This window comes from Aotus nancymaae, unplaced genomic scaffold (assembly GCF_030222135.1).
Source record: "Aotus nancymaae isolate 86718 unplaced genomic scaffold, 86718_ANA_hifiasm-v0.15.2.pri h1tg000003l, whole genome shotgun sequence".
In the NCBI taxonomy this organism is placed as follows: domain Eukaryota; kingdom Metazoa; phylum Chordata; class Mammalia; order Primates; family Aotidae; genus Aotus; species Aotus nancymaae.
In genome coordinates this window covers 32,482,232-32,492,035 of record NW_026988414.1, presented here as the reverse complement: position 1 = coordinate 32,492,035, position 9,804 = coordinate 32,482,232, and the positions used below count along the sequence as shown (strand labels likewise).

General features: G+C 45.1%; 1 protein-coding gene across 3 annotated transcripts in view; it reads left to right on the top strand.

Moving 5' to 3' along the window:
• Positions 1-3,074: 3,074 nt before the first annotated feature.
• Positions 3,075-9,804, top strand: part of TGFBR1 (transforming growth factor beta receptor 1) — a 51,306-nt gene continuing 44,576 nt past the window's right edge. The window contains exon 1 of one of the 3 annotated variants that reach the window (XM_064379542.1): positions 3,075-3,096. The gene's annotated coding sequence lies outside the window, so the exon portion shown is untranslated. Of the gene's footprint in view, positions 3,097-4,264; positions 4,280-4,915; positions 4,964-9,804 lie in introns of those variants that run through there. The other 2 variants (XM_064379550.1, XM_012475764.3) reach the window with 2 other exon arrangements.

The following is a 9,804-nucleotide window of genomic DNA, read 5'->3' as shown; positions in this document are numbered from 1 at the left end:
CATGTTACCCAGGCTGGCCTCAAACTCCTGGGCTCAAGCCATCACCCACCTTGGCCTCCCAAAGTGCTGGGATTACAGGCAGGGGCCACCATGCCTGGTCCATGACAGTTCTAAACCTAAGACTCCAGGGTCTTGCACACTTTCATTCATTATCTTGGACCTCTGAACTGTCATGTTCAGCTTAGGCTAGCCTACTGAAGGGTGGAAAACAACATGGAGGAGCTGATCTAGCTCATTACCCTCTTCCACCCCCTTCCACCTGACGGCTGACTCACAGGTGAGCTCAGCTGAAATCAGCATAAATTGGCCTAAACCCGAAAAACTGTCCAGTCTACCTACAGTCTCATGAAAAATGATCCATGGTGATCATTCTAAGCCACTAAATTTTTCAGTGATTTGTTATTCAGTTAGGAGCACCAAGAATTGGCAATAGCTAATAATGGTATAAGTCAATAATGTCTTACAGGTTAGAAAATAAGATAGAAATAAAATATGCAACAACAAATAGGATGGGCAAATGAGTAGAATTGAAATGTTCTAAGGTGAATAAAAAAGAGATTTACTGGCCAGGCACAGTGGCTCATGCCGGTAAGGCGGGAGGATCACTCGAAGTCAGGAGTTCGAGACCAGCCTGACCAGCATGGAGAAACTCCATCTCTACTAAAAATACAAAATTAGCTGAGTGTGGTGGCACATACCTGTAATCCCAGCTACTTGGGAGACGGAGGCAGGAGAATCACTTGATCCCAGGAAGTGGAGGTTGCGTTGAGCTGAGATCACACCATTGCACTCCTGCCTGGGCAACAAGAGTGAAACTCTGTCTTAAAAAAAAAAAAAAAAAAAAAAAAAAGAGGTTTATTTTTCTCATATAATAAAAAATAAGCATTATAGAGCTGGTGCAGCTGTTCAGGAAATTTATCAAAAACTTAGACTCTCTCCAGGTTTTGTCTCTACAGTCCTCAGTTTTGGCTATCACCCTTATGTTTACAAAATGGCTGCTGTACCTCCAAGCATTGCAACCGTGATCCAGGCAGAGAGAATATGGTAAGTCTCTTTCTTTTTTTAACTGGGAAATATGTACAGGCTCCACCTTGTGGAAAGTAGACTTCTGTTTCCATTTCACTGGCCAGAACTCTGTCACATGGCAATACCTAGGTACAAGGAGCCTGGGAAATTAATATATATATTTTTCTAGGTGAACTGCTTTCCCAGAGAAAATCAGGACTCCATTATAAAGCAAATGTAGGAATGGGTATAGTTTAGATGACTAGCAGTCTCTGCTCTCTATTTTGGCAAAAACATCTTACATAAGAGAATAATCCAAAAGGAAAAGCAAACGATGTCCTTGGCATAACGATTAAGAGACAACATTACATAGGGTACAAGGCACTGGAGTGAGACTCCTAGTACTAGCTCTGCAGCTGACTTGCTGGGGAACTGATCTAAGTTTCCCCCTCTTTAAATCAAGACATTGGAGTAAATAACAGGGAAGGCTTTTAAACAACAAGTAAGTCTGTAAAAACTGAAAGGAATTAACACTTATGTTAGATTCCTCGTGTGCAATAGCTCATTTAGACCTCACAACAATATCTCCCTTTACCCTGGGGATGATAAATCTCAGAGCGATCAAATAGTGTTCACAGACCCACATCTACTGAGTGGCAGAGCCAGAATTTCAAGTAGGGTCTGTAGGTCTCCAAAGTCAGAGGCTTCTTTCCACTGCCCATCCAACCTTTCTCAAAAGGCAAATAAGGTCATGCATTTTTATTTACTGAATTTTAAGTAAACCAGTCTTTTGAAGTGGGTCTAGTGCCACCTGCAGCAGAATTAACTATGATGTCTATTACAAATGCAGATTCCTGAACCTTCTCCAGAAGAACTGAAGCAGACTTGCTAGGGCCCAGTGACACCCAAGAATCTGCATTATTAAAAGCTCTCCAGGTAATCTGGAGAGACTTTACAATTTGGGAACCATGATTTTAAACTAATAATTTAGTGTTCCATTCTAGTGTAGTTTATTTATGGATCTGTGGTTCATGGAAATATCCTCCTAGTATCAGGATGATAAAATTTAAAAACCGGTCTGTTTTTCCTTCCTGTTGAATCCACTCAATTCCATGGAAAATGTTAAGGAACTGGAGGTGTGATTAACACTGATTAATCTAGGCTCTGTACGTCAAGGGCACAGACTAACACGAACACACATACTGATTAGAATCATACGGAGTTGGAAGGGGATGGGCAAAGAAATGGCATTAACTAAATATTTACTATGTTCCAGACACAGTACCAGACACATTACATCATCTAAGGAGCCCAAGACAAGTGATTCAATCCCTTTCATTTATAAACGGGGTAGGTACTATTATTTTTTACATTTTAGAGATGAGGAAGCTAAAGGCCAAAGAAAAACTCACTTTCTGAGATCATTCATTCATTCATACAATAAAAATCTCATTAGCTCTTATCTTATGCAAGACATTGCAAATAGAGCAGCAAAAAGGCAATCTAGAGACCTCAGGTAGCACAAAGCCCACCAAGTCTCCATTGAAGAAACTGGAACTGAGAAGCAAATTGGGACTGGAGCCTGCCAGAAACCGTCTCTCTGGAATCCTTTAGTCTGATCAAGAGGGGAGTTCGCTGCTGAGGCTGCTGGCGCTGCGGTCTAGAGCAAGTTGCAGGCCTCTGAGCCTGCTGGATACTCAGGTTAGCTGACTTGCCGAAGTAAGTGTCCCAGCCAGGAGGGAGAAAGAGCGCGGGTCTCAGATCCCAGCTCCAGTATCCACGCCTTTTCCCTTTTCATCTCCAGGAAGGAAACCTTCACAGGTGGAGAAAATGCTCACCCAGTGACTCTGAAGTAGTGCACAAGTTGACATTAGAGGCTGGTAAGGCTGGTTCTGATTCCTGCTATCAAGGTTTATTTAATTCCAAGCTCAAATGACACAGAAAATAAAACTTTCTCCTTAAAAGGTTCTGCGGGAAAATATTCTCTGTTCTACGTAACAGCCTCCTTGGCTGTGTTTGTGTCTGAAGAAAGGACTAGTCTGACAGGAAGAATTACAAATCTGGAGCTCATTTTGGCGTCGCGGAGGAAAGGTGGGTGGAGCGTCTCGCAGTAAATTAGGAATTCAGAATGAAAACGTAGAGTTTGGGTTTTTAGTGACAACTCAGGATTATTATACAGGAGTGTCAGACACAGCTCAAAGTAATGACTGCTCCCCCTCTACTCCGCGGGAGCTGGGTGCTAAGAAGGGGGAACCTCTCCTTTGAGGGGTTGGGGTGGGGACCCTCCCTTTCCAACCTGGATCAGGAAGGGGGATGAGGGGAGAGCGGCTTGGATCCCCATCCTGTGTCTGTTCCGGAGTGAGGCGGGAGGCTATTTGGGGGTGTGTTTGGGGTCAGGATCTGGTTCTGAGGCTGGCATCTGAGGACTTCCTAGGCTTGGAATTGGGTAGGGGAGCTAGGTTCGGGATGACCGCTGCGAGCAGGAGGAAACAGGAGAGTGAATCGCATGTGAAGGGCACCGAGGAAGGATCTTCGGGGGAATGCTGAAGTTGATGCGTGGACTTGAAGAGGGGAAGTTGAAATGCATGCAGGGGCCTGGCGCTGCAGCGGATCTGAGTGGCCTGTGCTGGGACTGCCAGTGCGGGGCAGTGAATGGGGTCAGCGCGGGGCTGAGGCAGTACGAGATCTTCCGCGTCTAGAGGAGGTTAGAAGAAGAGTCGAGCGGCCACAGCCTTTTTCCGAAAGCGACTCACACAGACACACCCATCGCTCTACCCGGCCCTCCGGGGCTAGCGGCTCGGCGGCGCTGGGTCTGGCAGATCCCGCCCCCACACGGCCTTGCGGAGCCGGGAGCAGCTCTGGCCAGGGCAGGGGTCTGGCGGCCCGGCCCCCGGGGAGCGTGGGGCGTGGCCAGAGGTCGGGGCGCGCGGCTGCGGATTGGCTGCTCGGTGGGCCCGCGGGCGGGGCTCCCGGCTGGGTCCCGCTCGGCCGCTCGCGGCGGCGGGGAGGCGGGGCCGGCGGGAGCCCGGCAGCCAATGGACGCACGTCCCCCGAGCAGTTACAAAGGGCCGGAGCGGGGCCGCCGCCGCGGCGGCGGGGGAGGTGGGGCGAGGCGAGGTTTGCTGGGGTGAGGCGGCGGCCGGGCCGGGCCGGGCCACAGGCAGTGGCGGCGGGACCATGGAGGCGGCGGCCGCTGCTCCGCGTCCCCGACTGCTCCTCCTTGTGCTGGCGGCAGCAGCGGCGGCGGCGGCGCTGCTGCTCCCGGTGGCGACGGGTGAGCGGTGGCGCGGCGCGGCGGGCGGGCGGGCGACTGCGGGGCGCGCGGGCCGGGCCCGGCCTCCGGCTCGCTACTGCTCTTTCTCAAACATGGCGCGGGGCCGGGGGCGCAGGTGGCAGCGCCGGGGCCCGGGCCGGGCTCTCGTGGTCTTGCGCGGCTCGGCGGCCGCCAGGCGAACCGCAAGCGGGGAGCGGAGGCGGGGCAGGGGCGTGTGTCTGGTCACGGGTGAACGTGCCTGGCAGCCCGAGGTCGTCCGGCTCGGGACTCCCCCGGGGAGGTGGAGTCGGGCGGAGTCGTCCGAGGGCCGGGGCTGCCCTGTGAAGTGTGAGTGGGCCAGGGCCAGGAGCGGAGGATGCGAGACGGGCGGGGACTGGCAGAGCGGTCACTGCCGGCCGCCGACCCCCAGGGAACGGCGTGGTCTTGGGGTCCCGGGCGGGTTTTGGGGTTGGGGGAAGGTGGCTCCCGGGCGAGGTGTGAGCTCCGAGCCGCGAGGGCTTCCCGAGGTGGGAGTCGGGGTCGACATGTGGTGAGACCCCCGGGTCTGCAGGCTGCCCTGACTCCCGCCCGGCCCGACCCTGCTGGAAGGGGCTGCTCCTTCAGCCAGGGGGGCTTTGTGTAAGAAGAAGGAAGCGTGGAGATGCGCGGAATATTCCTTCTTTCGTGCGTCTGAGGAGTGTTAAAGTGAGTCCAGTAACCAGAAGGCTACAGATTGTTTTCGTAGTGGAAACTTGAACGTTTGTTCACTCTGCAGTGTTTGGAAATTTGGGGAATGACTGTGAATTGATTAAACGCTTTTATTTCCTAGAAGGAACATCACTTGCGATGTTCCTTTTTTTGAGTGACAGTTAATAGTTTGAATCATACATCTATCTGGTAGCTGGTTTTCAAGGCAGAATGTTCACTGGGTTTTTCAAAGTATTAAATCAGGTCGGGGTAGGTGGTTGGCATCCACAAAGGGATGAGTGGAAAACTTTGTTAGCAGCTGAATTAAGACAGTAGAAACTAAAATCAGAGCCTCAGTCTTAGCAACTAAAATGCGATGAAATTACATTTCTGTTTCTGAAACTGTACAAAAAATGTTGAAAATTCTTTTAAAAATCAAGACTGAAGATGACGATTATAATTAGTCCTAATAGCTTCCGTCTATGTATTATGCATTACTATGATGTAAATGCATAAAGTACACTATTGCATACGTACATTATTTAATCACCGCAGGATTTAATAAACTCTCAGGACTTGTGGCATTTGCCCCACTTTACAGATTTGAAAAGTGGGGTGCAGATTTCTGGGTCTGCTTAAGTACGCAATAACTAAGTGCTAAAGCTAGAATTTTCAGTCAGATCTGTTTCCAAAACCTGTACATCATTCATATATATATATATATATATATATATATGCACACACACACACACACACACACACATATACATCATACTACCTGGCATAGCCCATTTTTCTTTTTCAGTCGTCTGATGAACAACTGGTCTTTATTATTCACTTTTAGATTCTGTCCTCATGATATGAATATCAGATAGGATTCATTCTGGCTCTTAGCACATTCCTGAGTCTCTTCATGTGGGCCTGCGTTAGAGGAAACAATGGGTTTTTGACATTGGCCTAGGGAAGAAGGCAAGATAACTGTGTGGACAGATTGGGAGAATCAATATAGTTAGGCATGAAACATAGGTAACATTTCCACACCACTATTAACTTGAATAACATAGTGCACTCTTTTCCACCAAAAGTAGCACAGGAAGTGTTCATGTATTCAAGTAACAGTAGTGGACTTAGTTGGATATACAGAACATTGCTCAGTCCATGTCCTGGAGGAGTTTACAGTCTCTATGGCATGTACACAGTACAAAGCTGTCCAGGTGCGTATTGCTCTAAGTCCAGACTGCCTCAGCTTCTCTACCTTTCTTACTGGTTATGATGACGTCTCAGTCCACCCTTAAAAGACATTCTGAAAAAGGTCAAATGCTTTTTTTCTCACTATAATTTGGCTTCCCTTTTAAAGATTTGCAGTTTCTTATTTTCTGAGTATGCTCTATTGTTCTCTGCCCAACTTCTCTCTCCAACATAGATTTCTCTAGGAAAATTGATTCCTTGTCACTAGTACATGGTTTAGTACCACTGTGTCTATATGAATATCCCTTGTGAGAATGCTGTTTGCTTCCTTTCTGCCATTTCATAACTTTTTTTCTTTGAAAACGTGCTCCAAATCCAACTCTTGTTTCTATTAATGCCTCTTGAATGTCTCCTCCTTTCTTGGTATGCAGCCTTCAGCTTAATCCTGCCTGTTATCCTCCAAATCTAGTTGCTTTCCCATGTTTCTCTCTTCTAAGCTTTTCTATGGGCTACTGCCAAACAATCTTCCTCAGCCATCCCCATAAAGGTTTATATGATTTCCCATTTGTATTCAGCACTTAGAGCAACACTTCAGCAGTTTATGATTGGGGCCATCTCTGAGTAACCTAGCAGGGATCTCACTTCTCATTACTGCAGACCTTCAAGCAATTTCTGTTTCTCACTGACTCCTGACTGTTCAGCCTTTTCACTACACATTTAATTTTGCCCTTTTTTTGGGAATGTAAGAAGTTCTTAGTCCTGACTTCCTGTACTGGTTTAGTTCTTGAATTCTTTGTCTTCCAGAACTCTGCAGCACTTACAGTTTGTGTTGTCCATTTCTACTGTCTGCACTGCTACTTAACTACACTTGAATATGTTATAGATACCTAGAGGACGAGATTCATGTCATTTCTTTCCTTTATGGCCTCAGAACTTAGCACTGTGTTTTATATTTTATTCCACATAGATGCTTGTTGATTTCTATTTGAGCATTCCTTTAATATTTGTACTGTTTTATCTAAGTCCAGTTTATGCAATATTAACTTATAATTCAGTATAAATAATCAGGAAATGTTGTATGGTGTGTTGAAGGCAATTGGTTATTAGTCCCACCTTCACTACCAGTTATGCAGAAAATAGGGGCAATATCTACTTTTGCCTAATTCATGAGATTGCGAAGATCACATGAGAAAGTGGTATTTGAGTTTGAGGTTGCTATTCTGTATTGTTACTAATGAGCAGGACTGATGTGCAACAAGCAGTTCCCACTGGGCCATGTGTGTTTTGGTTAAACATCCTTTCTGATTGGTTGGTACCCTTGTAGTGCCAGTTGTTAAATATTTTTAATGTCATCCCTGTAGGGAGGCATTAGTATTCAAAAAGGGAGATGATTAGTGTAGGCTGGAGTGATTGGGGGAGGCTTCCTGGACACTTTAGGACTTAAACTGACTTTGAAGGGTGGGTACAATTCAGAGAGGGATTTGATGAGTGTGAAAGTTCTCTAAAAGTGTGTCCCCAACTGTACTGGGACCTACTCCAAGGGAGGAAACAAGACTTTTACTGACTGGCAAGTTACTCTTCAAAGTTAGATTCCTTATTCTCTACTGTGGGATTTGGATGTATTAACCTCTATCATTTTTTCCCCAATCCTAAAGACTATAGTACATGGCTGGAAACAAAGCATAAAAGTAATCAAAGTGGAGTAAGTGAGAGAGAATAACATTATAGGATGCCCGCTAGGGCTAGGCATTCAACTGGTGAAAGTCCTAAGTATATTGTCACTTCAATTTACAGATGAAAAAACTACTCAGATTAGGTGAATTTCTTAGGGTGGCATAGGGGCAGAACAGAGACAGGAACTTTGATTTTCTGATTCCAAATCTTGTGCCCTCCCTATATGCTGCTTTAAAATGTGAAGGACTTGGAGGTGGGCGTGGGATGGGGTTAATGGAGTGACTTACTAAGTGAAATAGGCCTTGCACTTCACACAATTTATGAAAAGTGAATTCTAAAGGTAGAAGGGAGGGGGGATGATTAAAGGCTAAAAGTCCTCAAGGGAAAGGTCAGGATTCTTTTTTTTTAATTGCTAATAAAAGGACTTGGTATAATACTTATTGATTGAGAAACATAGGCCTATAGTAGTTTGGAAGATGGTCTTGGGTAAGTACTGTTAATTGAATTGGGTGTAATTAAAAGGCCTTGGTTTAGAATATTAGATGATCTGCTTTGTTGTTGAAATTAAATGAGGAATTGACATGATAAAAATGATCAAGAGGAAGATAAATCTTGTTCTTGTGACAAGGACCACTCATGTGGGGAAGACCCCTGTTGAAAGGTTCTAGGCCTTAGTTGAACAGTTACAGGGACTCAGCACCATTCTTGTAGTGTCATTTTATTGCATTAAATTTGTTCATGTGTAATGAATTGAGTTTTGAAAATGCTGTTATCCTGTGGATGGCCCTTTTGATGTGAGAATATGTCTCTTCAAACCACAGAGCCCCTTGCAAATGTCGACAAACCTCTTGCCTTTTGCTCTTCTTCCTTGGTCATGGCTTACATAACAGAGTTCTGAACAGATGGACTGTGGTTTGATATCATGTGATTGGGTCACATCTTTGCTTCCTGCTTCTAGAATTGAGGGCAGTTGCTGGCATGTTTCTCAGGGATTTTTTAATGCTTTGTCCCGTAGAACTAAGCTGAGGAAATTTTTGGAGTCTTCTCAAAATGTATGGTCTGTTTTGACCCAGCCTAACTCCAATACTTAGGATAATATTTAATGCCATTCTTAACCGAATTTTCAAATCCAGGCAGTCTCCATAAACATTAAAATTGTTTGCTGCTCTGAATTAGATCCAATTTTAGGTGTTTTGTTTGCTTTCCAGGTAGGTTTCTTGTGGCTACCCTTCTTCATCATGAAGAAGATTGGTAGACTTGTAATTATTCACCTCAGACATCACTTTCTTAAATACTAGTGGACTAAGTCCATTTGGATTTATGGTCCAAATTTTATAGATCAGATCAAGCCTTTTCTAAAGCTGCTCCCTCAAAGAATTATTTCTAATCTAACTTAAAAAAAAATTATGACTTGCAGAGAGTATACACACAGGTTGCTTCAAAATTTCTTGAAGGCTTACAAGAATGTGCTAGGCATTCTACCTGTCTTGTCTCATTTAATTATTTTCTCTCTCTTTTTTTTCTTTGACCATGGCTAGTACACCATCATTTAATTCTCATAACCAACCTTGAATGGTAGTTGTATAGTGGTACCAAAACTTTTTATTTATTTGATGGTTAATTTCCAAACTCTTAAGTCTATTTGTTCCTATATACAGGTGACTAGAGCTCAGAAGGTAACTGTAGGTTTTGATAACATCGGCTCTACCCCAAGATTGTTTTCAACTCTCTTAAACATTATCCAAGGGTGTTAGTATTTTGTTTTTCATCCTCTAATCATAAATACGTGTATGAAAGGAAGACACTGCTTTGAATGGCACAGATGCAGACTAACAGTAGTTCAACCACTGAGACTCAAATGATTTTGTATTACCATAAACCCCAGCTGCCTGGGTAGGCAGAATTGACAGAATTTTGCTCAGATTGGAGCCTAGTTCGTATCTATGAAAGAAGACGCTCTTTGTTTCCACTTTATAAACCAGGAAACTGAAGTTAAT